General features: G+C 57.6%; 1 protein-coding gene across 2 annotated transcripts in view; it reads right to left on the bottom strand.

The window, feature by feature from the left end:
- Nucleotides 1–26,847, bottom strand: part of LOC134957215 (cytochrome P450 4B1-like) — a 243,114-nt gene that overhangs the window by 10,623 nt on the left and 205,644 nt on the right. The gene's annotated exons all lie outside the window — the stretch shown is intronic.

The following is a 26,847-nucleotide window of genomic DNA, read 5'->3' as shown; positions in this document are numbered from 1 at the left end:
CAGCACTGACTGAAGAGCACGGAGCAGCGTTGGCAGAGGGTATGAGATGGTAAAGCTGGTTGGCAGGTGGCATGTAACGGAAGTGAAAGGGGACGAGGGGGCACTTTCTGTTATGGAAACTGCAACTGGAGCCCAAGTTTGTGTTCATGGTTTGTGTGTATGCGTCACCCGGCACTGCCGCATCCTGCATGTATGACACCTGCACAGACCTGGCACACGGTGAGCGTCACACATGTATCACACACACGCAGAGGCTCCCTGCACAGACCTGGCACGTGGTGAGTGTCACACATGTATAACACACGCAGAGGCTCCCTGCACAGACCTGGCACGTGGTTAGCGTCACACATGTATCACACACACGCAGAGGCTCCCTGCACAGACCTGGCACGTGCTGAGCGTCACACATGTATCACACACGCAGAGGCTCCCTGCACAGACCTGGCACGTGGTGAGCGTCACACATGTATCACACACGCAGAGGCTCCCTGCACAGACCTGGCACGTGGTGAGCATCACACATGTATCACACACGCAGAGGCTCCCTGCACAGACCTGGCACGTGGTGAGTGTCACACATGTATCACACACACGCAGAGACTCCCTGCACAGACCTGGCACGTGGTGAGCGTCACACATGTATCACACACACGCAGAGGCTCCCTGCACAGACCTGGCACGTGGTGAGCGTCACACATGTATCACACACGCAGAGGCTCCCTGCACAGACCTGGCACGTGGTGAGCGTCACACATGTATCACACACACGCAGAGGCTCCCTGCACAGACCTGGCACGTGGTAAGCGTCACACATGTATCACACACACGCAGAGGCTCCCTGCACAGACCTGGCACGTGGTGAGCGTCACACATGTATCACACACGCAGAGGCCCCCTGCACAGACCTGGCACGTGTAAACGTTACACATGTATCACACACGCAGAGGCTCCCTGCGCAGACCTGGCACGTGGTGAGCGTCACACATGTATCACACACACGCATAGGCTCCCTGCACAGACCTGGCACGTGGTGAGCGTCACACATGTATCACACACACGCATAGGCTCCCTGCACAGACCTGGCACGTGGTGAGTGTCACACATGTATCACACACACGCAGAGGCTCCCTGCACAGACCTGGCACGTGGTGAGCGTCACACATGTATCACACACACACAGAGGCTCCCTGCACAGACCTGGCACGTGGTGAGCGTCACACATGTATCACACACACGCAGAGGCTCCCTGCACAGACCTGGCACGTGGTGAGCGTCACACATGTATAACACACGCAGAGGCTCCCTGCACAGACCTGGCACGTGGTGAGCGTCACACATGTATCATACACGCAGAGGCTCCCTGCACAGACCTGGCAAGTGGTGAGCGTCACACATGTATAACACACACAGAGGCTCCCTGCACAGACCTGGCACGTGGTGAGCGTCACACATGTATCACACACACGCAGAGGCTCCCTGCACAGACCTGGCACGTGGTGAGCGTCACACATGTATAACACACACAGAGGCTCCCTGCATAGACCTGGCACGTGGTGAGCGTCACACATGTAACACACACGCAGAGGCTCCCTGCACAGACCTGGCACGTGGTGAGTGTCACACATGTATCACACACACGCAGAAACTCTCTGCACAGACCTGGCACGTGGTGAGCATCACACATGTATCACACACGCAGAGGCTCCCTGCACAGACCTGGCACGTGGTGAGTGTCACACATGTATCACACACGCAGAGGCTCCCTGCACAGACCTGGCACGTGGTGAGCATCACACATGTATCACACACGCAGAGGCTCCCTGCACAGATCTGGCACGTGGTTAGCGTCACACATGTATCACACGCAGAGGCTCCCTGCACAGACATGGCATGTGGTGAGCGTCACACATGTATCACACACACGCAGAGGCTCCCAGCACAGACCTGGCACGTGGTGAGCGTCACACATGTATCACACACACAGAGGCTCCCTGCACAGGCCTGGCACGTAGTAAGCATCACACATGTATCACACACGCAGAGGTTCCCTGCACAGACCTGGCACGTAGTGAGCGTCACACATATATCACACACACGCAGAGGCTCCCTGCACAGACCTGGCACGTGGTGAGCGTCACACATGTATCACACACACAGAGGCTCCCTGCACAGACCTGGCACGTGGTGAGCGTCACACATGTATCACACACGCAGAGGCCCCCTGCACAGACCTGGCACGTGGTGAGCTTCACACATGTATCACACACACGCAGAGACTCCCTGCACAGACCTGGCACGTGGTGAATGTCACACATGTATCACACACACGCAGAGACTCCCTGCACAGACCTGGCACGTGGTGAGTGTCACACATGTATCACACACACGCAGAGGTTCCCTGCACAGACCTGGCACATGGTGAGTGTCACACATGTATCACACACACGCAGAGGCTCCCTGCACAGACCTGGCACGTGGTGAGTGTCACACATGTATCACACACACGCAGAAACTCTCTGCACAGACCTGGCACGTGGTGAGCATCACACATGTATCACACACGCAGAGGCTCCCTGCACAGACCTGGCACGTGGTGAGTGTCACACATGTATCACACACGCAGAGGCTCCCTGCACAGACCTGGCACGTGGTGAGCATCACACATGTATCACACACGCAGAGGCTCCCTGCACAGATCTGGCACGTGGTTAGCGTCACACATGTATCACACGCAGAGGCTCCCTGCACAGACATGGCATGTGGTGAGCGTCACACATGTATCACACACACGCAGAGGCTCCCAGCACAGACCTGGCACGTGGTGAGCGTCACACATGTATCACACACACAGAGGCTCCCTGCACAGGCCTGGCACGTAGTAAGCATCACACATGTATCACACACGCAGAGGTTCCCTGCACAGACCTGGCACGTAGTGAGCGTCACACATATATCACACACACGCAGAGGCTCCCTGCACAGACCTGGCACGTGGTGAGCGTCACACATGTATCACACACACAGAGGCTCCCTGCACAGACCTGGCACGTGGTGAGCGTCACACATGTATCACACACGCAGAGGCCCCCTGCACAGACCTGGCACGTGGTGAGCTTCACACATGTATCACACACACGCAGAGACTCCCTGCACAGACCTGGCACGTGGTGAATGTCACACATGTATCACACACACGCAGAGACTCCCTGCACAGACCTGGCACGTGGTGAGTGTCATACATGTATCACACACACGCAGAGGTTCCCTGCACAGACCTGGCACATGGTGAGTGTCACACATGTATCACACACACGCAGAGGCTCCCTGCACAGACCTGGCACGTGGTGAGTGTCACACATGTATCACACACATGCAGAGGCTCCCTGCACAGACCTGGCACGTGGTGAGTGTCACACATGTATCCCACACGCAGAGGCTCCCTGCACAGGCCTGGCATGTGTTGAGCATCACACATGTATCACACACGCAGAGGCTCCCTGCACAGACCTGGCACGTGGTGAGCATCACAAGTGTATCACACACGCAGAGGCTCCCTGCACAGACCTGGCACGTGGTGAGCGTCATACATGTATCACACACAGGCAGAGGCTCCCTGCACAGGCCTGGTACGTGGTGAGCATCACATGTATCACACACACGCAGAGGCTCCCTGCACAGACCTGGCACGTGGTGAGCGTCACACATGTATCACACACACGCAGAGGCTCCCTGCACAGACCTGGCACGTGGTGAGCGTCACACATGTATAACACACACAGAGGCTCCCTGCACAGACCTGGCACGTGGTGAGCGTCACACATGTATCACACACGCAAAGGCTCCCTGCACAGACCTGGCACGTGGTGAGCGTCACACATGTATCACACACACGCAGAGGCTCCCTGCACAGACCTGGCACATGGTGAGCGTCACACATGTATAACACACGCAGAGGCTCCTTGCGCAGACCTGGCACGTGGTGAGCGTCACACATGTATCACACACACGCAGAGGCTTCCTGCGCAGACCTGGCACGTAGTGAGGGTCACACATGTATCACACACGCAGAGACTCCCTGCACAGACCTGGCACGTGGTGAGCATCACACATGTATAACACACGCAGAGGCTCCCTGCACAGACCTGGCACGTGGTCAGCATCACACATGTATCACACACACACAGAGGCTCCCTGCACAGGCCTGGCACGTGGTGAGCGTCACACATGTATCATATACACACAGAGGCTCCCTGCACAGACCTGGCACGTGGTGAGTGTCACACATGTATCACACACACGCAGAGGCTCCCTGCACAGACCTGGCACGTGGTGAGTGTCACACATGTATCACACACACGCAGAGGCCCCCTGCACATACCTGGCACGTTTTGAGTATCACACATGTATCACACACACGCAGAGGCTCCCTGGACATACCTGGCATGTGGTGAGCATCACACATGTGTCACACACGCAGAGACTTCCTGCACAGACCTGGCACGTGGTGAGTGTCACACATGTATAACACACGCAGAGGCTCCTTGCGCAGACCTGGCACGTGGTGAGGGTCACACATGTATCACACACGCATAGGCTCCCTGCACATACCTGGCACGTGGTGAGCATCACACATGTATCACACACACGCAGAGGCTCCCTGCACAGTCCAGGCACGTGGTGAGCGTCACACATGTATAACACACGCAGAGGCTCCTTGCGCAGACCTGGCACGTGGTGAGGGTCACACATGTATCACACACGCATAGGCTCCCTGCACATACCTGGCACGTGGTGAGCATCACACATGTATCACACACGCAGAGGCTCCCTGCACAGACCTGGCACGTGGTGAGCGTCACACATGTATAACACACGCAGAGGCTCCTTGCGCAGACCTGGCACGTGGTGAACGTCACACATGTATCACACACACGCACAGGCTTCCTGCGCAGACCTGGCATGTGGTGAGCGTCACACATGTATCACACACGCAGAGCTCCCTGCACAGTACTGGCACGTGGTGAGCGTCACACATGTATCACACACGCAGAGGCTCCCTGCACAGACCTGGCACGTGGTAAGCGTCACACATGTATCACACACACGCAGAGGCTCCCTGCACAGACCTGGCACGTGGTGAGCGTCACACATGTATTACACACGCAGAGCTCCCTGCACAGATCTGGCACGTGGTGAGCGTCACATATGTATCACACACACGCAGAGGCTCCCTGCGCAGACCTGGCACGTGGTGAGAGTCACACATGTATCACACACACGCAGAGGCTCCCTGCACAGACCTGACACGTGGTGAGCGTCACACATGTATCACACACACAGAGGCTCCCTGCACAGACCTGGCACGTGGTGAGCGTCACACATGTATCACACACACGCAGAGGCTCCCTGCGCAGACCTGGCACGTGGTGAGCGTCACACATGTATCACACACACGCAGAGGCTTCCTGCGCAGACCTGGCACGTAGTGAGGGTCACACATGTATCACACACGCAGAGGCTCCCTGCACAGACCTGGCACGTGGTGAGCGTCACACATGTATCACACACACGCAGAGGCTCCCTGCACAGACCTAGCACGTGGTGAGCGTCACACATGTATCACACACGCAGAGGCTCCCTGCACAGACCTGGCACGTGGTGAGCGTCACACATGTATAACACACACAGAGGCTCCCTGCACAGACCTGGCACGTAGTGAGCGTCACACATGTATCACACATGCAGAGACTCCCTGCACAGACCTGGCACGTAGTGAGCGTCACACATGTATTACACACGCAGAGGCTCCTTGCGCAGACCTGGCACGTGGTGAGCGTCACACATGTATCACACACGCAGAGGCTCCCTGCACAGACCTGGCACGTGGTGAGCGTCACACATGTATCACACACACGCAGAGGCTCCCTGCACAGACCTGGCACGTGGTCAGTGTCACACATGTATCACACACACGCAGAGGCTCCCTGCACAGACCTGGCACGTAGTGAGCGCCACACATGTATCACACACGCAGAGGCTCCTTGCGCAGACCTGGCACGTAGTGAGCGTCACACATGTATCACACACGCAGAGGCTCCCTGCACAGACCTGGCACGTGGTGAGCGTCACACATGTATCACACACGCAGAGCTCCCTGCACAGTACTGGCACGTGGTGAGCATCACATGTATCACACACACACAGAGGCTCCCTGCACAGACCTGGCACGTGGTGAGTGTCATACATGTATCACACACGCAGAGGCTCCCTGCACAGACCTGGCACGTGGTGAGCGTCACACATGTATAACACACGCAGAGGCTCCCTGCACAGATCTGGCACGTGGTGAGTGTCACACATGTATCACACACACAGAGGCTCCCTGCACAGATCTGGCACGTGGTGAGCATCACACATGTATCACACACACGCAGAGGCTCCCTGCGCAGACCTGGCACGTGATGAGCATCACACATGTATCACACACACGCAGAGGCTCCCTGCGCAGACCTGGCACGTGATGAGCATCACACATGTATCACACACACACACACACAGAGGCTCCCTGCACAGACCTAGCACGTGGTGAGCGTCACACATGTATCACACACGCAGAGGCTGCCTGCACAGACCTGGCACGTGGTGAGCGTCACACATGTATAACACACACAGAGGCTCCCTGCACAGACCTGGCACGTGGTGAGTGTCACACATGTATCACACACGCAAAGGCTCCCTGCACAGACCTGGCACGTGGTGAGCGTCACACATGTATCACACACACGCAGAGGCTCCCTGCACAGACCTGACACGTGGTGAGCGTCACACATGTATCACACATGCAGAGGCTCCCTGCACAGACCTGGCACGTGGTGAGCGTCACACATGTATCACACATGCAGAGGCTCCCTGCACAGTCCTTGCACGTGGTGAGCGTCACACATGTATGACACACGCAGAGGCTCCTTGCGCAGAACTGGCACGTGGTGAGCGTCACACATGTATCACACACGCAGAGGCTCCCTGCACAGACCTGGCACGTGGTGAGCGTCACTCATGTATCACACACACAGAGGCTCCCTGCACAGACCTGGCACGTGGTGAGCGTCACACATGTATCACACACGCAGAGGCTCCCTGCACAGACCTGTCACGTGGTGAGTGTCACACATGTATCACACACACAGAGGCTCCCTGCACAGACCTGGCACGTGGTGAGAGTCACACATGTATCACACACGCAGAGGCTCCCTGCACAGACCTGGCACGTGGTGAGCGTCACACATGTATCACACACACAGAGGCTCCCTGCACAGACCTGGCACGTGGTGAGCGTCACACATGTATCACACACACAGAGGCTCCCTGCACAGACCTGGCACGTGGTGAGCGTCACACATGTATCACACACACGCAGAGGCTCCCTGCACAGACCTGGCACGTGGTGAGCGTCACACATGTATCACACACACGCAGAGGCTCCCTGTACAGACCTGGCACGTGGTGAGCGTCACACATGTATCACACACACGCAGAGGCTCCCTGCACAGACCTGTCACGTGGTGAGTGTCACACATGTATCACACACACAGAGGCTCCCTGCACAGACCTGGCACGTGGTGAGAGTCACACATGTATCACACACACAGAGGCTCCCTGCACAGACCTGGCACGTGGTGAGAGTCACACATGTATCACACACACGCAGAGGCTCCCTGCACAGACCTGGCACGTGGTGAGCGTCACACATGTATCACACACGCAGAGGCTCCCTGCACAGACCTGGCACGTGGTGAGCGTCACACATGTATCACACACGCATAGGCTCCCTGCACAGGCCTGGCACGTGGTGAGTGTCACACATGCATCACACACACGCAGAGGCTCCCTGCACAGACCTGGCACGTGGTGAGCGTCACACATGTATCACACACGCAGAGGCTCCCTGCACAGACCTGGCACGTGGTGAGCGTCATACATGTATCACACACACGCATAGGCTCCCTGCACTGACCTGGCACGTGGTGAGCGTCACACATGTATCACACACACGCATAGGCTCCCTGCACAGACCTGGCACGTGGTGAGCGTCACACATGTATCACACGTGCATAGGCTCCCTGCACAGGCCTGGCACGTGGTGAGTGTCACACATGTATCACACACGCATAGGCTCCCTGCACAGACCAGGCACGTGGTGAGCGTCACACATGTATCACACACGCAGAGGCTCCCTGCACAGGCCTGGCACGTGGTGAGCGTCACACATGTATCACACACGCAGAGGCTCCCTGCACAGTCCTGGCACGTGGTGAGCGTCACACATGTATCACACACGCAGAGGCTCCCTGCACAGACCTGGTACGTGGTGAGCGTCACACATGTATCACACACGCAGAGGCTTCCTGCACAGACCTGTCACGTGGTGAGCGTCACTCATGTATCACACACGCAGAGGCTCCCTGCACAGACCTGGCACCTGGTGAGTGTCACACATGTATCACACACACGCAGAGGCTCCCTGCACAGACCTGGCACGTGGTGAGTGTCACACATGTATCACACACACGCAGAGGTTCCCTGCACAGACCTGGCACGTGGTGAGCGTCACACATGTATCACACACGCAGAGGCTCCCTGCACAGACCTGGCACGTGGTAAGCTTCACACATGTATCACACACGCAGAGGCTCCCTGCACAGACCTGGCACGTGGTGAGTGTCACACATGTATCACACACACGCAGAGGTTCCCTGCACAGACCTGGCACGTGCTGAGTGTCACACATGTATCACACACGCAGAGGCTCCCTGCACAGACCTGGCACGTGGTGAGCGTCACTCATGTATCACACACGCAGAGGCTCCCTGCACAGACCTGGCACCTGGTGAGTGTCACACATGTATCACACACACGCAGAGGCTCCCTGCACAGACCTGGCACGTGGTGAGCGTCACACATGTATCACACACACGCAGAGGTTCCCTGCACAGACCTGGCAAGTGGTGAGCGTCACACATGTATCACACACGCAGAGGCTCCCTGCACAGACCTGGCACGTGGTAAGCTTCACACATGTATCACACACGCAGAGGCTCCCTGCACAGACCTGGCATGTGGTGAGTGTCACACATGTATCACACACACGCAGAGGTTCCCTGCACAGACCTGGCACGTGCTGAGTGTCACACATGTATCACACACGCAGAGGCTCCCTGCACAGACCTGGCACGTGGTGAGCGTCACACATGTATCACACACGCAGAGGCTCCCTGCACAGACCAGGCACGTGGTGAGCGTCACACATGTATCACACACACGCTGAGGCTCCCTGCACAGACCTGGCAAGTGGTCAGCGTCACACATGTATCACACACGCAGAGGCTCCCTGCACAGACCAGGCACGTGGTGAGCGTCACACATGTATCACACACACGCAGAGGCTCCCTGCACAGACCTGGCACGTGGTGAGCGTCACACATGTATCACACACGCAGAGGCTCCCTGCACAGACCTGACACGTTGTGAGCGTCACACATATATCACACACGCAGAGGCTCCCTGCACAGACCTGACACGTAGTGAGCGTCACACATGTATCACACACACAGAGGCTCCCTGCACAGACCTGACACGTGGTGAGAGTCACACATGTATCACACACGCAGAGGCTCCCTGCACAGTCCTGGCACGTGGTGAGTGTCACACATGTATCACACACGCAGAGGCTCCCTGCACAGACCTGGCACGTGGTGAGCGTCACACATGTATCACACACGCAGAGGCTCCCTGCACAGACCTGGCACATGGTGAGCGTCACACATGTATCACACACACAGAGGCTCCCTGCACAGACCTGGCACGTGGTGAGCGTCACACATGTATCACACACACAGAGGCTCCCTGCACAGACCTGGCACGTGGTAAGCGTCACACATGTATCACACACGCAGAGGATCCCTGCACAGACCTGGCACGTGGTGAGCGTCACACATGTATCACACACACGCAGAGGCTCCCTGCACAGACCTGACACGTGGTGAGCGTCACACATGTATCACACACGCAGAGGCTCCCTGCACAGACCTGGCACGTGGTGAGCGTCACACATGTGTCACACACGCAGAGGCTCCCTGCACAGACCTGGCACGTGGTGAGCATCACACATGTGTCACACACACTGAGGCTCCCTGCACAGACCTGGCACGTGGTGAGCATCACACATGTGTCACACACGCAGAGGCTCCCTGCACAGACCTGGCACGTGGTGAGCGTCACACATGTATCACACACGCAGAGGCTCCCTGCACAGACCTGGCACGTGGTGAGCGTCACACATGTATCACACACACGCAGAGGCTCCCTGCACAGACCTGGCACGTGGTGAGCGTCACACATGTATCACACACACGCAGAGCTCCCTGCACAGACCTGGCACGTGGTGAGCGTCACACATGTATCACACACACGCAGAGGCCCCCTGCACAGACCTGGCACGTGGTGAGCGTCACACATGTATCACACACGCAGAGGCTCCCTGCACAGACCTGGCACGTGGTGAGCGTCTCACATGTATCACACACACGCAGAGGATCCCTGCACAGACCTGACACTTGGTGAGCACCACACATGTATCAAACACGCAGAGGCTCCCTGCACAGACCTGGCACTTGGTGAGTGTCACACATGTATCACACACACACGCAGAGACTCCCTGCACAGTCCTGGCACGTGGTGAGCGTCACACATGTATAACACACGCAGAGGCTCCCTGCACAGACCTGGCACGTGGTGAGAGTCACACATGTATCACACACACAGAGGCTCCCTGCACAGACCTGGCACATGGTGAGAGTCACACATGTATCACACACGCAGAGGCTCCCTGCACAGACCTGGCACGTGGTGAGCGTCACACATGTATCACACACGCAGAGGCTCCCTGCACAGACCTGGCACGTGGTGAGCGTCACACATGTATCACACACGCATAGGCTCCCTGCACAGGCCTGGCACGTGGTGAGTGTCACACATGTATCACCAACACGCAGAGGCTCCCTGCACAGACCTGGCACGTGGTGAGCGTCACACATGTATCACACACGCAGAGGCTCCCTGCACAGACCTGGCACGTGGTGAGCGTCATACATGTATCACACACACGCATAGGCTCCCTGCACAGACCTGGCACGTGGTGAGCGTCACACATGTATCACACACACGCAGAGGCTCCCTGAACAGACCGGGCACGTGGAGAGCGTCACACATGTATCACACACACGCAGAGACTCCCTGCACAGTCCTGGCACGTGGTGAGCGTCACACATATATAACACACGCAGAGGCTCCCTGCACAGACCTGGCACTTGATGAGTGTCACACATGTATCACACACACGCAGAGGCTCCCTGCACAGACCTGGCACGTGGTGAGCGTCACACATGTATCACACACGCAGAGGCTCCCTGCACGGACCTGGCACATGGTGAGCGTCACACATGTATCACACAGGCAGAGGCTCCCTGTACAGACCTGGCACGTGGTGAGCGTCACACATGTATCACACACACGCAGAGGCTCCCTGCAGAGACCTGGCACGTGGTGAGCGTCACACATGTATCACACACACACGCAGAGGCTCCCTGCACAGACCTGTCACGTGGTGAGTGTCACACATGTATCACACACAGAGGCTCCCTGCACAGACCTGGCACATGGTGAGAGTCACACATGTATCACACACGCAGAGGCTCCCTGCACAGACCTGGCACGTGGTGAGCGTCACACATGTATCACACACGCAGGGGCTCCCTGCACAGACCTGGCACGTGGTGAGCATCACACATGTATCACACACGCAGAGGCTCCCTGCACAGACCTGGCACGTGGTGAGCGTCACACATGTATCACACACGCAGAGGCTTCCTGCACAGACCTGGCACGTGGTGAGCGTCACACATGTGTCACACACGCAGAGGCTCCCTGCACAGACCTGGCACGTGGTGAGCGTCACACATGTATCACACACACGCAGAGGCTCCCTGCACAGACCTGGTACGTGGTGAGCGTCACACATGTATCACACACGCAGAGGCTCCCTGCACAGACCTGTCACGTGGTGAGCGTCACACATGTATCACACACACGCAGAGGCTCCCTGCACAGACCTGGCACGTGGTAAGTGTCACACATGTATCACACACACGCAGAGGTTCCCTGCACAGACCTGGCACGTGGTGAGCGTCACACATGTATCACACACGCAGAGGCTCCCTGCACAGACATGGCACGTGATGAGCGTCACACATGTATCACACACACAGAGCCTCCCTGCACAGACCTGGCACGTGCTGAGTGTCACACATGTATCACACACGCAGAGGCTTCCTGCACAGACCTGGCACGTGGTGAGCGTCACACATGTATCACACACGCAGAGGCTCCCTGCACAGACCTGGCACGTGCTGAGTGTCACACATGTATCACACACGCAGAGGCTCCCTGCACAGACCTGGCACGTGGTGAGCGTCACACATGTATCACACACGCAGAGGCTTCCTGCACAGACCTGGCACGTGGTGAGCGTCACACATGTGTCACACACGCAGAGGCTCCCTGCACAGACCTGGCACGTGGTGAGCGTCACACATGTATCACACACACGCAGAGGCTCCCTGCACAGACCTGGTACGTGGTGAGCGTCACACATGTATCACACACGCAGAGGCTCCCTACACAGACCTGTCACGTGGTGAGCGTCACACATGTATCACACACACGCAGAGGCTCCCTGCACAGACCTGGCACGTGGTAAGTGTCACACATGTATCACACACACGCAGAGGTTCCCTGCACAGACCTGGCACGTGGTGAGCGTCACACATGTATCACACACGCAGAGGCTCCCTGCACAGACATGGCACGTGATGAGCGTCACACATGTATCACACACACAGAGCCTCCCTGCACAGACCTGGCACGTGCTGAGTGTCACACATGTATCACACACACGCAGAGGTTCCCTGCACAGACCTGGCACGTGGTAAGCGTCACACATGTATCACACACGCAGAGGCTCCCTGCACAGACCTGGCACGTGGTGAGTGTCACACATGTATCACACACACGTAGAGGTTCCCTGCACAGACCTGGCACGTGCTGAGTGTCACACATGTATCACACACGCAGAGGCTCCCTGCACAGACCTGGAACGTGGTGAGCGTCACACATGTATCACACACGCAGAGGCTCCCTGCACAGACCCGGCACGTGGTGAGCGTCACACATGTATCACACACACGCTGAGGCTCCCTGCACAGACCTGGCATGTGGTCAGCATCACACATGTATCACACACGCAGAGGCTCCCTGCACAGACCTGGCACGTGGTGAGCGTCACACATGTATCACACACACGCAGAGGCTCCCTGCACAGACCTGGCACGTGGTGAGCGTCACACATGTATCACACACGCAGAGGCTCCCTGCACAGACCTGACACGTTGTGAGCGTCACACATGTATCACACACGCAGAGGCTCCCTGCACAGACCTGACACGTAGTGAGCGTCACACATGTATCACACACACAGAGGCTCCCTGCACAGACCTGACACGTGGTGAGAGTCACACATGTATCACACACGCAGAGGCTCCCTGCACAGTCCTGGCACGTGGTGAGTGTCACACATGTATCACACATGCAGAGGCTCCCTGCACAGACCTGGCACGTGGTGAGCGTCACACATGTATCACACACGCAGAGGCTCCCTGCACAGACCTGGCACGTGGTGAGCGTCACACATGTATCACACACACAGAGGCTCCCTGCACAGACCTGGCACGTGGTAAGCGTCACACATGTATCACACACGCAGAGGATCCCTGCACAGACCTGGCACGTGGTGAGCGTCACACATGTATCACACAAACAGAGGTTCCCTGCACAGACATGGCACGTGGTGAGCGTCACACATGTATCACACACACGCAGAGGCTCCCTGCACAGACCTGACACGTGGTGAGCGTCACACATGTATCACACACGCAGAGACTCCCTGCACAGACCTGGCACGTGGTGAGCGTCACACATGTATCACACACACGCAGAGGCTCCCTGCACAGACCTGGCACGTGGTGAGCGTCACACATGTATCACACACGCAGAGGCTCCCTGCACAGACCTGGCACGTGGTGAGCATCACACATGTGTCACACACGCAGAGGCTCCCTGCACAGACCTGGCACGTGGTGAGCGTCACACATGTGTCACACACACAGAGGCTCCCTGCACAGACCTGGCACGTGGTGAGCGTCACACATGTGTCACACACGCAGAGGCTACCTGCACAGACCTGGCACGTGGTGAGCGTCACACATGTATCACACACGCAGAGGCTCCCTGCAGAGACCTGGCACGTGGTGAGCGTCACACATGTATCACACACACGCAGAGGCTCCCTGCACAGACCTGGCACGTGGTGAGCGTCACACATGTATCACACACACGCAGAGCTCCCTGCACAGACCTGGCACGTGGTGAGCGTCACACATGTATCACACACACGCAGAGGCCCCCTGCACAGACCTGGCACGTGGTGAGCGTCACACATGTATCACACACGCAGAGGCTCCCTGCACAGACCTGGCACGTGGTGAGCGTCTCACATGTATCACACACACGCAGAGGATCCCTGCACAGACCTGACACGTGGTGAGCACCACACATGTATCACACACGCAGAGGCTCCCTGCACAGACCTGGCACGTGGTGAGCACCACACATGTATCACACACGCAGAGGCTCCCTGCACAGACCTGGCACGTGGTGAGTGTCACACATGTATCACACACACGCAGAGGCTCCCTGCACAGACCTGGCACCTGATGAGTGTCACACATGTATCACACACGCAGAGGCTCCCTGCACAGACCTGGCACGTAGTGAGCGTCACACATGTATCACACACACGCAGAGGATCCCTGCACAGACCTGACACGTGGTGAGCACCACACATGTATCACACACGCAGAGGCTCCCTGCACAGACCTGGCACGTGGTGAGCACCACACATGTATCACACACTCAGAGGCTCCCTGCACAGACCTGGCACGTGGTCAGCGTCATACATGTATCACACACGCAGAGGCTCCCTGCACAGACCTGGCACGTGGTGAGTGTCACACATGTATCACACACGCAGAGGCTCCCTGCACAGACCTGGCACGTGGTGAGCGTCACACATGTATCACACACGCAGAGGCTCCCTGCACAGACCTGGCACGTGGTGAGCGTCACACATGTATCACACACGCAGAGGCTCCCTGCACAGACCTGGCACGTGGTGAGCGTCACACATGTATCACACACACGAAGAGGCTCCCTGCACAGACCTGGCACATGATGAGCGTCACACATGTATCACACACACGCAGAGGCCCCCTGCACAGACCTGGCACGTGGTGAGCGTCACACATGTATCACACACGCAGAGGCTCCCTGCACAGACCTGGCACGTGGTGAGTGTCACACATGTATCACACACACGCAGAGGCTCCCTGCACAGACCTGGCACGTGGTGAGCGTCACACATGTATCACACACACAGAGGCTCCCTGCACAGACCTGGCACGTGGTGAGCATCACACATGTATCACACACGCAGAGGCTCCCTGCACAGACCTGACACGTGGTGAGCATCACACATGTATCACACACGCAGAGGCTCCCTGCACAGACCTGGCACATGGTGAGAGTCACACATGTATCACACACGCAGAGGCTCCCTGCACAGACCTGGCACGTGGTGAGCGTCACACATGTATCACACACGCAGAGGCTCCCTGCACAGACCTGGCACGTGGTGAGCATCACACATGTATCACACACGCAGAGGCTCCCTGCACAGACCTGGCACGTGGTGAGCGTCACACATGTATCACACACGCAGAGGCTTCCTGCACAGACCTGGCACGTGGTGAGCGTCACACATGTGTCACACACGCAGAGGCTCCCTGCACAGACCTGGTACGTGGTGAGCGTCACACATGTATCACACACGCAGAGGCTCCCTGCACAGACCTGTCACGTGGTGAGCGTCACTCATGTATCACACACGCAGAGGCTCCCTGCACAGACCTGGCACCTGGTGAGTGTCACACATGTATCACACACACGCAGAGGCTCCCTGCACAGACCTGGCACGTGGTAAGTGTCACACATGTATCACACACACGCAGAGGTTCCCTGCACAGACCTGGCACGTGGTGAGCGTCACACATGTATCACACACGCAGAGGCTCCCTGCACAGACCTGACACGTGGTGAGCATCACACATGTATCACACACGCAGAGGCTCCCTGCACAGACCTGGCACATGGTGAGAGTCACACATGTATCACACACGCAGAGGCTCCCTGCACAGACCTGGCACGTGGTGAGCGTCACACATGTATCACACACGCAGAGGCTCCCTGCACAGACCTGGCACGTGGTGAGCATCACACATGTATCACACACGCAGAGGCTCCCTGCACAGACCTGGCACGTGGTGAGCGTCACACATGTATCACACACGCAGAGGCTTCCTGCACAGACCTGGCACGTGGTGAGCGTCACACATGTGTCACACACGCAGAGGCTCCCTGCACAGACCTGGTACGTGGTGAGCGTCACACATGTATCACACACGCAGAGGCTCCCTGCACAGACCTGTCACGTGGTGAGCGTCACTCATGTATCACACACGCAGAGGCTCCCTGCACAGACCTGGCACCTGGTGAGTGTCACACATGTATCACACACACGCAGAGGCTCCCTGCACAGACCTGGCACGTGGTAAGTGTCACACATGTATCACACACACGCAGAGGTTCCCTGCACAGACCTGGCACGTGGTGAGCGTCACACATGTATCACACACGCAGAGGCTCCCTGCACAGACATGGCACGTGATAAGCGTCACACATGTATCACACACACAGAGCCTCCCTGCACAGACCTGGCACGTGCTGAGTGTCACACATGTATCACACACACGCAGAGGTTCCCTGCACAGACCTGGCACGTGGTAAGCGTCACACATGTATCACACACGCAGAGGCTCCCTGCACAGACCTGGCACGTGGTGAGTGTCACACATGTATCACACACACGCAGAGGTTCCCTGCACAGACCTGGCACGTGCTGAGTGTCACACATGTATCACACACGCAGAGGCTCCCTGCACAGACCTGGAACGTGGTGAGCGTCACACATGTATCACACACGCAGAGGCTCCCTGCACAGACCCGGCACGTGGTGAGCGTCACACATGTATCACACACACGCTGAGGCTCCCTGCACAGACCTGGCATGTGGTCAGCGTCACACATGTATCACACACGCAGAGGCTCCCTGCACAGATCTGGCACGTGGTGAGCGCCACACATGTATCACACACACGCAGAGGCTCCCTGCACAGACCTGGCACGTGGTGAGCGTCACACATGTATCACACACGCAGAGGCTCCCTGCACAGACCTGACACGTGGTGAGAGTCACACATGTATCACACACGCAGAGGCTCCCTGCACAGTCCTGGCACGTGGTGAGTGTCACACATGTATCACACACGCAGAGGCTCCCTGCACAGACCTGGCACGTGGTGAGCGTCACACATGTATCACACACGCAGAGGCTCCCTGCACAGACCTGGCACGTGGGGAGCGTCACACATGTATCACACACACAGAGGCTCCCTGCACAGACCTGGCACGTGGTAAGCGTCACACATGTATCACACACGCAGAGGATCCCTGCACAGACCTGGCACGTGGTGAGCGTCACACATGTATCACACAAACAGAGGTTCCCTGCACAGACATGGCACGTGGTGAGCGTCACACATGTATCACACACACGCAGAGGCTCCCTGCACAGACCTGACACGTGGTGAGCGTCACACATGTATCACACACGCAGAGGCTCCCTGCACAGACCTGGCACGTGGTGAGCGTCACACATGTATCACACACACGCAGAGGCTCCCTGCACAGACCTGGCACGTGGTGAGCGTCACACATGTATCACACACGCAGAGGCTCCCTGCACAGACCTGGCACGTGGTGAGCGTCACACATGTGTCACACACGCAGAGGCTCCCTGCACAGACCTGGCACGTGGTGAGCGTCACACATGTGTCACACACACAGAGGCTCCCTGCACAGACCTGGCACGTGGTGAGCGTCACACATGTGTCACACACGCAGAGGCTACCTGCACAGACCTGGCACGTGGTGAGCGTCACACATGTATCACACACGCAGAGGCTCCCTGCACAGACCTGGCACGTGGTGAGCGTCACACATGTATCACACACACGCAGAGGCTCCCTGCACAGACCTGGCACGTGGTGAGCGTCACACATGTATCACACACACGCAGAGCTCCCTGCACAGACCTGGCACGTGGTGAGCGTCACACATGTATCACACACACGCAGAGGCCCCCTGCACAGACCTGGCACGTGGTGAGCGTCACACATGTATCACACACGCAGAGGCTCCCTGCACAGACCTGGCACGTGGTGAGCGTCTCACATGTATCACACACACGCAGAGGATCCCTGCACAGACCTGACACGTGGTGAGCACCACACATGTATCACACACGCAGAGGCTCCCTGCACAGACCTGGCACGTGGTGAGCACCACACATGTATCACACACGCAGAGGCTCCCTGCACAGACCTGGCACGTGGTGAGTGTCACACATGTATCACACACGCAGAGGCTCCCTGCACAGACCTGGCACCTGATGAGTGTCACACATGTATCACACACGCAGAAGCTCCCTGCACAGACCTGGCACGTGGTGAGCGTCACACATGTATCACACACACGCAGAGGATCCCTGCACAGACCTGACACGTGGTGAGCACCACACATGTATCACACACGCAGAGGCTCCCTGCACAGACCTGGCTCGTGGTAAGCACCACACATGTATCACACACGCAGAGGCTCCCTGCACAGACCTGGCACGTGGTCAGCGTCATACATGTATCACACACGCAGAGGCTCCCTGCACAGACCTGGCACGTGGTGAGTGTCACACATGTATCACACACGCAGAGGCTCCCTGCACAGACCTGGCACGTGGTGAGCGTCACACATGTATCACACACGCAGAGGCTCCCTGCACAGACCTGGCACGTGGTGAGCGTCACACATGTATCACACACACGCAGAGGCTCCCTGCACAGACCTGGCACGTGGTGAGCGTCACACATGTATCACACACGCAGAGGCTCCCTGCACAGACCTGGCACGTGGTGAGCGTCACACATGTATCACACACGCAGAGGCTCCCTGCACAGACCTGGCACGTGGTGAGCGTCACACATGTATCACACACACGCAGATGCTCCCTGCACAGACCTGGCACATGATGAGCGTCACACATGTATCACACACACGCAGAGGCCCCCTGCACAGACCTGGCACGTGGTGAGCGTCACACATGTATCACACACGCAGAGGCTCCCTGCACAGACCTGGCACGTGGTGAGTGTCACACATGTATCACACACACGCAGAGGCTCCCTGCACAGACCTGGCACGTGGTGAGCGTCACACATGTATCACACACGCAGAGGCTCCCTGCACAGACCTGGCATGTGGTGAGCGTCACACATGTATCACAAACACGCAGAGGCTCCCTGCACAGACCTGGCACGTGGTGAGCATCACACATGTATCACACACGCAGAGGCTCCCTGCACAGACCTGGCACGTGGTGAGCGTCACACATGTATCACACACGCAGAGGCTCCCTGCACAGACCTGGCACGTGGTGAGCGTCACACATGTATCACACACACGCAGAGGCTCCCTGCACAGTCCTGGCACGTGGTGAGCGTCACACATGTATCACACACGCAGAGGCTCCCTGCACAGACCTGGCACGTGGTGAGCATCACACATGTATCACACACGCAGAGGCTCCCTGCACAGGCCTGGCACGTGATGAGCGTCACACATGTATCACACACGCAGAGGCTCCCTGCACAGACCTGGCACGTGGTAAGCGTCACACATGTATCACACACACGCAGAGGCTCCCTGCACATACCTGGCACGTGGTGAGCGTCACACATGTATCACACACACGCAGAGGCTCCCTGCACAGTCCTGGCACGTGGTAAGCGTCACACATGTATCACACACGCAGAGGCTCCCTGCACAGACCTGGCACGTGGTGAGCATCACACATGTATCACACACGCAGAGGCTCCCTGCACAGACCTGGCACGTGGTGAGCGTCACACATGTATCACACACACGCAGAGGATCCCTGCACAGACCTGACACGTGGTGAGCACCACACATGTATCACACACGCAGAGGCTCCCTGCACAGACCTGGCACGCGGTGAGCACCACACATGTATCACACACGCAGAGGCTCCCTGCACAGACCTGGCACGTGGTCAGCGTCATACATGTATCACACACGCAGAGGCTCCCTGCACAGACCTGGCACGTGGTGAGTGTCACACATGTATCACACACGCAGAGGCTCCCTGCACAGACCTGGCACGTGGTGAGCGTCACACATGTATCACACACGCAGAGGCTCCCTGCACAGACCTGGCATGTGGTGAGCGTCACACATGTATCACACACGCAGAGGCTCCCTGCACAGACCTGGCACGTGGTGAGCGTCACACATGTATCACACACACGCAGAGACTCCCTGCACAGACCTGGCACGTGGTGAGCGTCACACATGTATCACACACACAGAGGCTCCCTGTACAGACCTGGCACGTGGTGAGCGTCACACATGTATCACACACGCAGAGGCTCCCTGCACAGAACTGGCACGTGGTGAGCGTCACACATGTATCACACACGCAGAGGCTCCCTGCACAGACCTGGCACGTGGTAAGCGTCACACATGTATCACACACACAGAGGCTCCCTGCACAGACCTGGCACGTAATGAGCGTCACACATGTATCACATACACGCAGAGGCTCCCTGCACAGACCTGGCACGTGGTGAGCGTCACACATGTATCACACACGCAGAGGCTCCCTGCACAGACCTGACACGTGGTGAGAGTCACACATGTATCACACACGCAGAGGCTCCCTGCACAGTCCTGGCACGTGGTGAGTGTCACACATGTATCACACACGCAGAGGCTCCCTGCACAGACCTGGCACGTGGTGAGCGTCACACATGTATCACACACGCAGAGGCTCCCTGCACAGACCTGGCACGTGGGGAGCGTCACACATGTATCACACACACAGAGGCTCCCTGCACAGACCTGGCACGTGGTAAGCGTCACACATGTATCACACACGCAGAGGATCCCTGCACAGACCTGGCACGTGGTGAGCGTCACACATGTATCACACAAACAGAGGTTCCCTGCACAGACATGGCACGTGGTGAGCGTCACACATGTATCACACACACGCAGAGGCTCCCTGCACAGACCTGACACGTGGTGAGCGTCACACATGTATCACACACGCAGAGGCTCCCTGCACAGACCTGGCACGTGGTGAGCGTCACACATGTATCACACACACGCAGAGGCTCCCTGCACAGACCTGGCACGTGGTGAGCGTCACACATGTATCACACACGCAGAGGCTCCCTGCACAGACCTGGCACGTGGTGAGCGTCACACATGTGTCACACACGCAGAGGCTCCCTGCACAGACCTGGCACGTGGTGAGCGTCACACATGTGTCACACACACAGAGGCTCCCTGCACAGACCTGGCACGTGGTGAGCGTCACACATGTGTCACACACGCAGAGGCTACCTGCACAGACCTGGCACGTGGTGAGCGTCACACATGTATCACACACGCAGAGGCTCCCTGCACAGACCTGGCACGTGGTGAGCGTCACACATGTATCACACACACGCAGAGCTCCCTGCACAGACCTGGCACGTGGTGAGCGTCACACATGTATCACACACACGCAGAGGCCCCCTGCACAGACCTGGCACGTGGTGAGCGTCACACATGTATCACACACGCAGAGGCTCCCTGCACAGACCTGGCACGTGGTGAGCGTCTCACATGTATCACACACACGCAGAGGATCCCTGCACAGACCTGACACGTGGTGAGCACCACACATGTATCACACACGCAGAGGCTCCCTGCACAGACCTGGCACGTGGTGAGCACCACACATGTATCACACACGCAGAGGCTCCCTGCACAGACCTGGCACGTGGTGAGTGTCACACATGTATCACACACGCAGAGGCTCCCTGCACAGACCTGGCACCTGATGAGTGTCACACATGTATCACACACGCAGAAGCTCCCTGCACAGACCTGGCACGTGGTGAGCGTCACACATGTATCACACACACGCAGAGGATCCCTGCACAGACCTGACACGTGGTGAGCACCACACATGTATCACACACGCAGAGGCTCCCTGCACAGACCTGGCACGTGGTAAGCACCACACATGTATCACACACGCAGAGGCTCCCTGCACAGACCTGGCACGTGGTCAGCGTCATACATGTATCACACACGCAGAGGCTCCCTGCACAGACCTGGCACGTGGTGAGTGTCACACATGTATCACACACGCAGAGGCTCCCTGCACAGACCTGGCACGTGGTGAGCGTCACACATGTATCACACACGCAGAGGCTCCCTGCACAGACCTGGCACGTGGTGAGCGTCACACATGTATCACACACACGCAGATGCTCCCTGCACAGACATCACGTGGTGGGCATCACACATGTATCATACACACGCAGAGACTCCCTGCACAGACCTGACATGTGGTGAGCGTCACACATGTATCACACACACGCAGAGGCTCCCTGCACAGACCTGGCATGTGGTAAGCGTCACACATGTATCATACACACGCAGAGGCTCCCTGCACAGACATCACGTGGTGGGCATCACACATGTATCATACACACGCAGAGACTCCCTGCACAGACCTGACATGTGGTGAGCGTCACACATGTATCACACACACGCAGAGGCTCCCTGCACAGACCTGGCATGTGGTAAGCGTCACACATGTATCATACACACGCAGGGGCTCCCTGCACAGGCCTGGCACGTGGTAAGCATCACACATGTATCATACACACGCAGAGGCTCCCTGCACAGACCTCACGTGGTGGGCATCACACATGTATCATACACACGCAGAGACTCCCTGCACAGACCTGACATGTGGTGAGCGTCACACATGTATCACACACACGCAGAGGCTCCCTGCACAGACCTGGCATGTGGTGAGCGTCACACATGTATCACACACACGCAGAGACTCACTGTACAGACCTGGCATGTGGTGAGCGTCACACATGTATCACACACACGCAGAGGCTCCCTGCACAGACCTCGCACGTGGTGAGCGTCACACATGTAACCCACATGCACAGAGACTCCCTGCACAGACCTGGCACGTGGTGAGTGTCACGCATGTATCACACACGCAGAGGCTCCCTGCACAGACCTGGCACGTGGCGAGCGTCACACATGTATCACACACGCAGAGGCTCCCTGCACAGACCTGGCACGTGTTGAGCGTCACACATGTAGCACAGACCTGGCATGTGTTGAGCGTCACACATGTATCCCACACGCAGAGGCTCCCTGTACAGGCCTGGCACGTGTTGAGCGTCACACATGTATCACACACACGCAGAGGCTCCCTGCACAGACTGGCACGTGGTGAGCGTCACACATGTATCACACACGCAGAGGCTCCCTGCACAGACCTGGCACGTGGTGAGCGTTACACATGTATCACACACGCAGAGGCTCCCTGCACAGACCTGGCACGTGGTGAGCGTCACACATGTATCACACACGCAGAGGCTCCCTGCACAGACCTGGCACGTGGTGAGCGTCACACATGTATCACACACACACAGAGGCTCCCTGCACAGACCTGGCACGTGGTGAGCATCACACATGTATCCCACACGCAGAGGCTCCCTGTACAGGCCTGGCACGTGTTGAGCGTCACACATGTATCACACATGCAGAGGCTCCCTGTACAGGCCTGGCACGTGCTGAGGGTCACACATGTATCATACACACGCAGAGGCTCCCTGTACAGGCCTGGCATGTGCTGAGTGTCACACATGTATCACACACGCAGAGGCTCCCTGCACAGACCTGGCACGTGATGAGTGTCACACATGTATCACACATGCAGAGGGTCCCTGCACAGGCCTGGCACGTGGTGAGCGTCACACATGTATCACACACACGCAGAGGCTCCCTGCACAGACCTGGCACGTGATGAGTGTCACACATGTATCACACACATGCAGAGGCTCCCTGCACAGACCTGGCACGTGATGAGTGTCACACATGTATCACACACACGCAGAGGCTCCCTGCACAGACCTGGCACGTGCTGAGTTTCAAACATGTATCACACACGCAGAGGCTCCCTGCACAGACCTGGCACGTGATGAGTGTCACACATGTATCACACACGCGGAGGCTCCCTGCACAGACCTGGCACGTGGTAAGCGTCACACATGTATCACACACACGCAGAGGCTCCCTGCACAGACCTGGCATGTGGTAAGCATCACACATGTATCATACACACGCAGAGGCTCCCTGCACAGGCCTGGCACGTGGTAAGCGTCACACATGTATCATACACACGCAGAGACTCCCTGCACAGACCTGACATGTGGTGAGCGTCACACATGTATCACACACACGCAGAGGCTCCCTGCACAGACCTGGCATGTGGTGAGCGTCACACATGTATCACACACACGCAGAGGCTCCCTGCACAGACCTGGCATGTGGTGAGCGTCACACATGTATCACACACATGCAGAGGCTCCCTGCACAGACCTCACGTGGTGGGCATCACACATGTATCACACACACGCAGAGACTCCCTGCACAGACCTGACATGTGGTGAGCGTCACACATGTATCACACACACGCAGAGGCTCCCTGCACAGACCTGGCACGTGGTGAGCGTCACACATGTATCATACACACACAGAGACTCACTGTACAGACCTGGCACGTGGTGAGCGTCACACATGTATCACACACACGCAGAGGCTCCCTGCACAGAGCTCGCACGTGGTGAGCGTCACACATGTATCCCACACGCACAGAGACTCCCTGCACAGACCTCACGTGGTGGGCATCACACATGTATCACACACACGCAGAGGCTCCCTGCACAGACCTGGCACGTGGTCAGCGTCACACATGTATCACATACACGCAGAGACTCCCTGCACAGACCTGGCACGTGCTGAGCGTCACACATGTATCACACACACAGAGGCTCCCTGCACAGACCTGACACGTGGTCAGCGTCACACATGTATCACACACACGCAGAGGCTCCCTGCGCAGACCTGGCACGTGCTGAGCGTCACACATGTATCACATACACGCAGAGGCTCCCTGCACAGACCTGGCACGTGGTCAGCGTCACACATGTATCACATACACGCAGAGGCTCCCTGCACAGACTTGGCACGTGGTGAGCGTCACACATGTATCACACACACGCAGAGGCTCCCTGCACAGACCTGGCACGTAGTAAGCGTCACACATGTATCACACACACGCAGAGGCTCCCTGCACATACCTGGCACGTAGTGAGCGTCACACATGTATCACACATGCAGAGGCTCCCTGCACAGACCTGGCACGTGGTCAGCGTCACACATGTATCACACACACGCAGAGGCTCCCTGCACAGACCTGGCACGTGGTCAGCGTCACACATGTAACACACACACGCAGAGGCTCCCTGCGCAGACCTGGCACGTGCTGAGCGTCACACATGTATCACACACACGCAGAGGCTCCCTGCACAGATCTGGCACGTGGTCAGCGTCACACTTGTATCACACATGCAGAGTCTCCCTGCACAGACCTGGCACGTGGTGAGCGTCACACATGTATCACACACACACAGAGGCTTCCTGCACAGACCTGGCACGTGGTGAGCGTCATACATGTATCACACACGCAGAGGCTCCCTGCACAGACCTGGCACGTAGTAAGCGTCACACATGTATCACACACACGCAGAGGCTCCCTGCGCAGACCTGGCATGTGCTGAGCGTCACACATGTATCACACACACGCAGAGGCTCCCTGCACAAACCTGGCACGTGGTGAGTGTCACACATGTATCACACACGTAGAGGCTTCCTGTACAGGCCTGGCACGTGCTGAGTGGCACACATATATCACACATGCAGAGGCTCCCTGTATAGGCCTGGCACGTGCTGAGTGGCACACATATATCACACATGCAGAGGCTCCCTGCACAGACCTGGCACGTCACACATGTATCACACACGCAGAGGCTCCCTGCACAGACCTGGCACGTGTTGAGCGTCACACATGTAGCACAGACCTGGCATGTGTTGAGCGTCACACATGTATCCCACACGCAGAGGCTCCCTGTACAGGCCTGGCACGTGGTGAGCATCACACATGTATCACACACGCATATGCTCCCTGCACAGACCTGGCACGTGGTGAGCGTCATACATGTATCACACACACGCAGATGCTCCCTGCACAGACCTGGCACGTGGTGAGCGTCACACATGTATCACACACGCAGAGGCTCCCTGCACAGACCTGACACGTGGTGAGCGTCACACATGTATCACACACACGCAGATGCTCCCTGCACAGACCTGGCACGTGGTGAGCGTCACACATGTATCACACACGCAGAGGCTCCCTGCACAGACCTGGCACATGGTGAGCGTCACACATGTATCACACATGCAGAGGCTCCCTGCACAGGCCTGGCACGTGGTGAGCGT

The sequence above is a fragment of the Pseudophryne corroboree genome, chromosome 9 (genome assembly GCF_028390025.1).
Source record: "Pseudophryne corroboree isolate aPseCor3 chromosome 9, aPseCor3.hap2, whole genome shotgun sequence".
NCBI classification, from domain to species: Eukaryota; Metazoa; Chordata; class Amphibia; order Anura; family Myobatrachidae; genus Pseudophryne; species Pseudophryne corroboree.
Note: the sequence above shows the minus strand (reverse complement) of the source record. Positions and strands in the feature narration are given on the sequence as shown.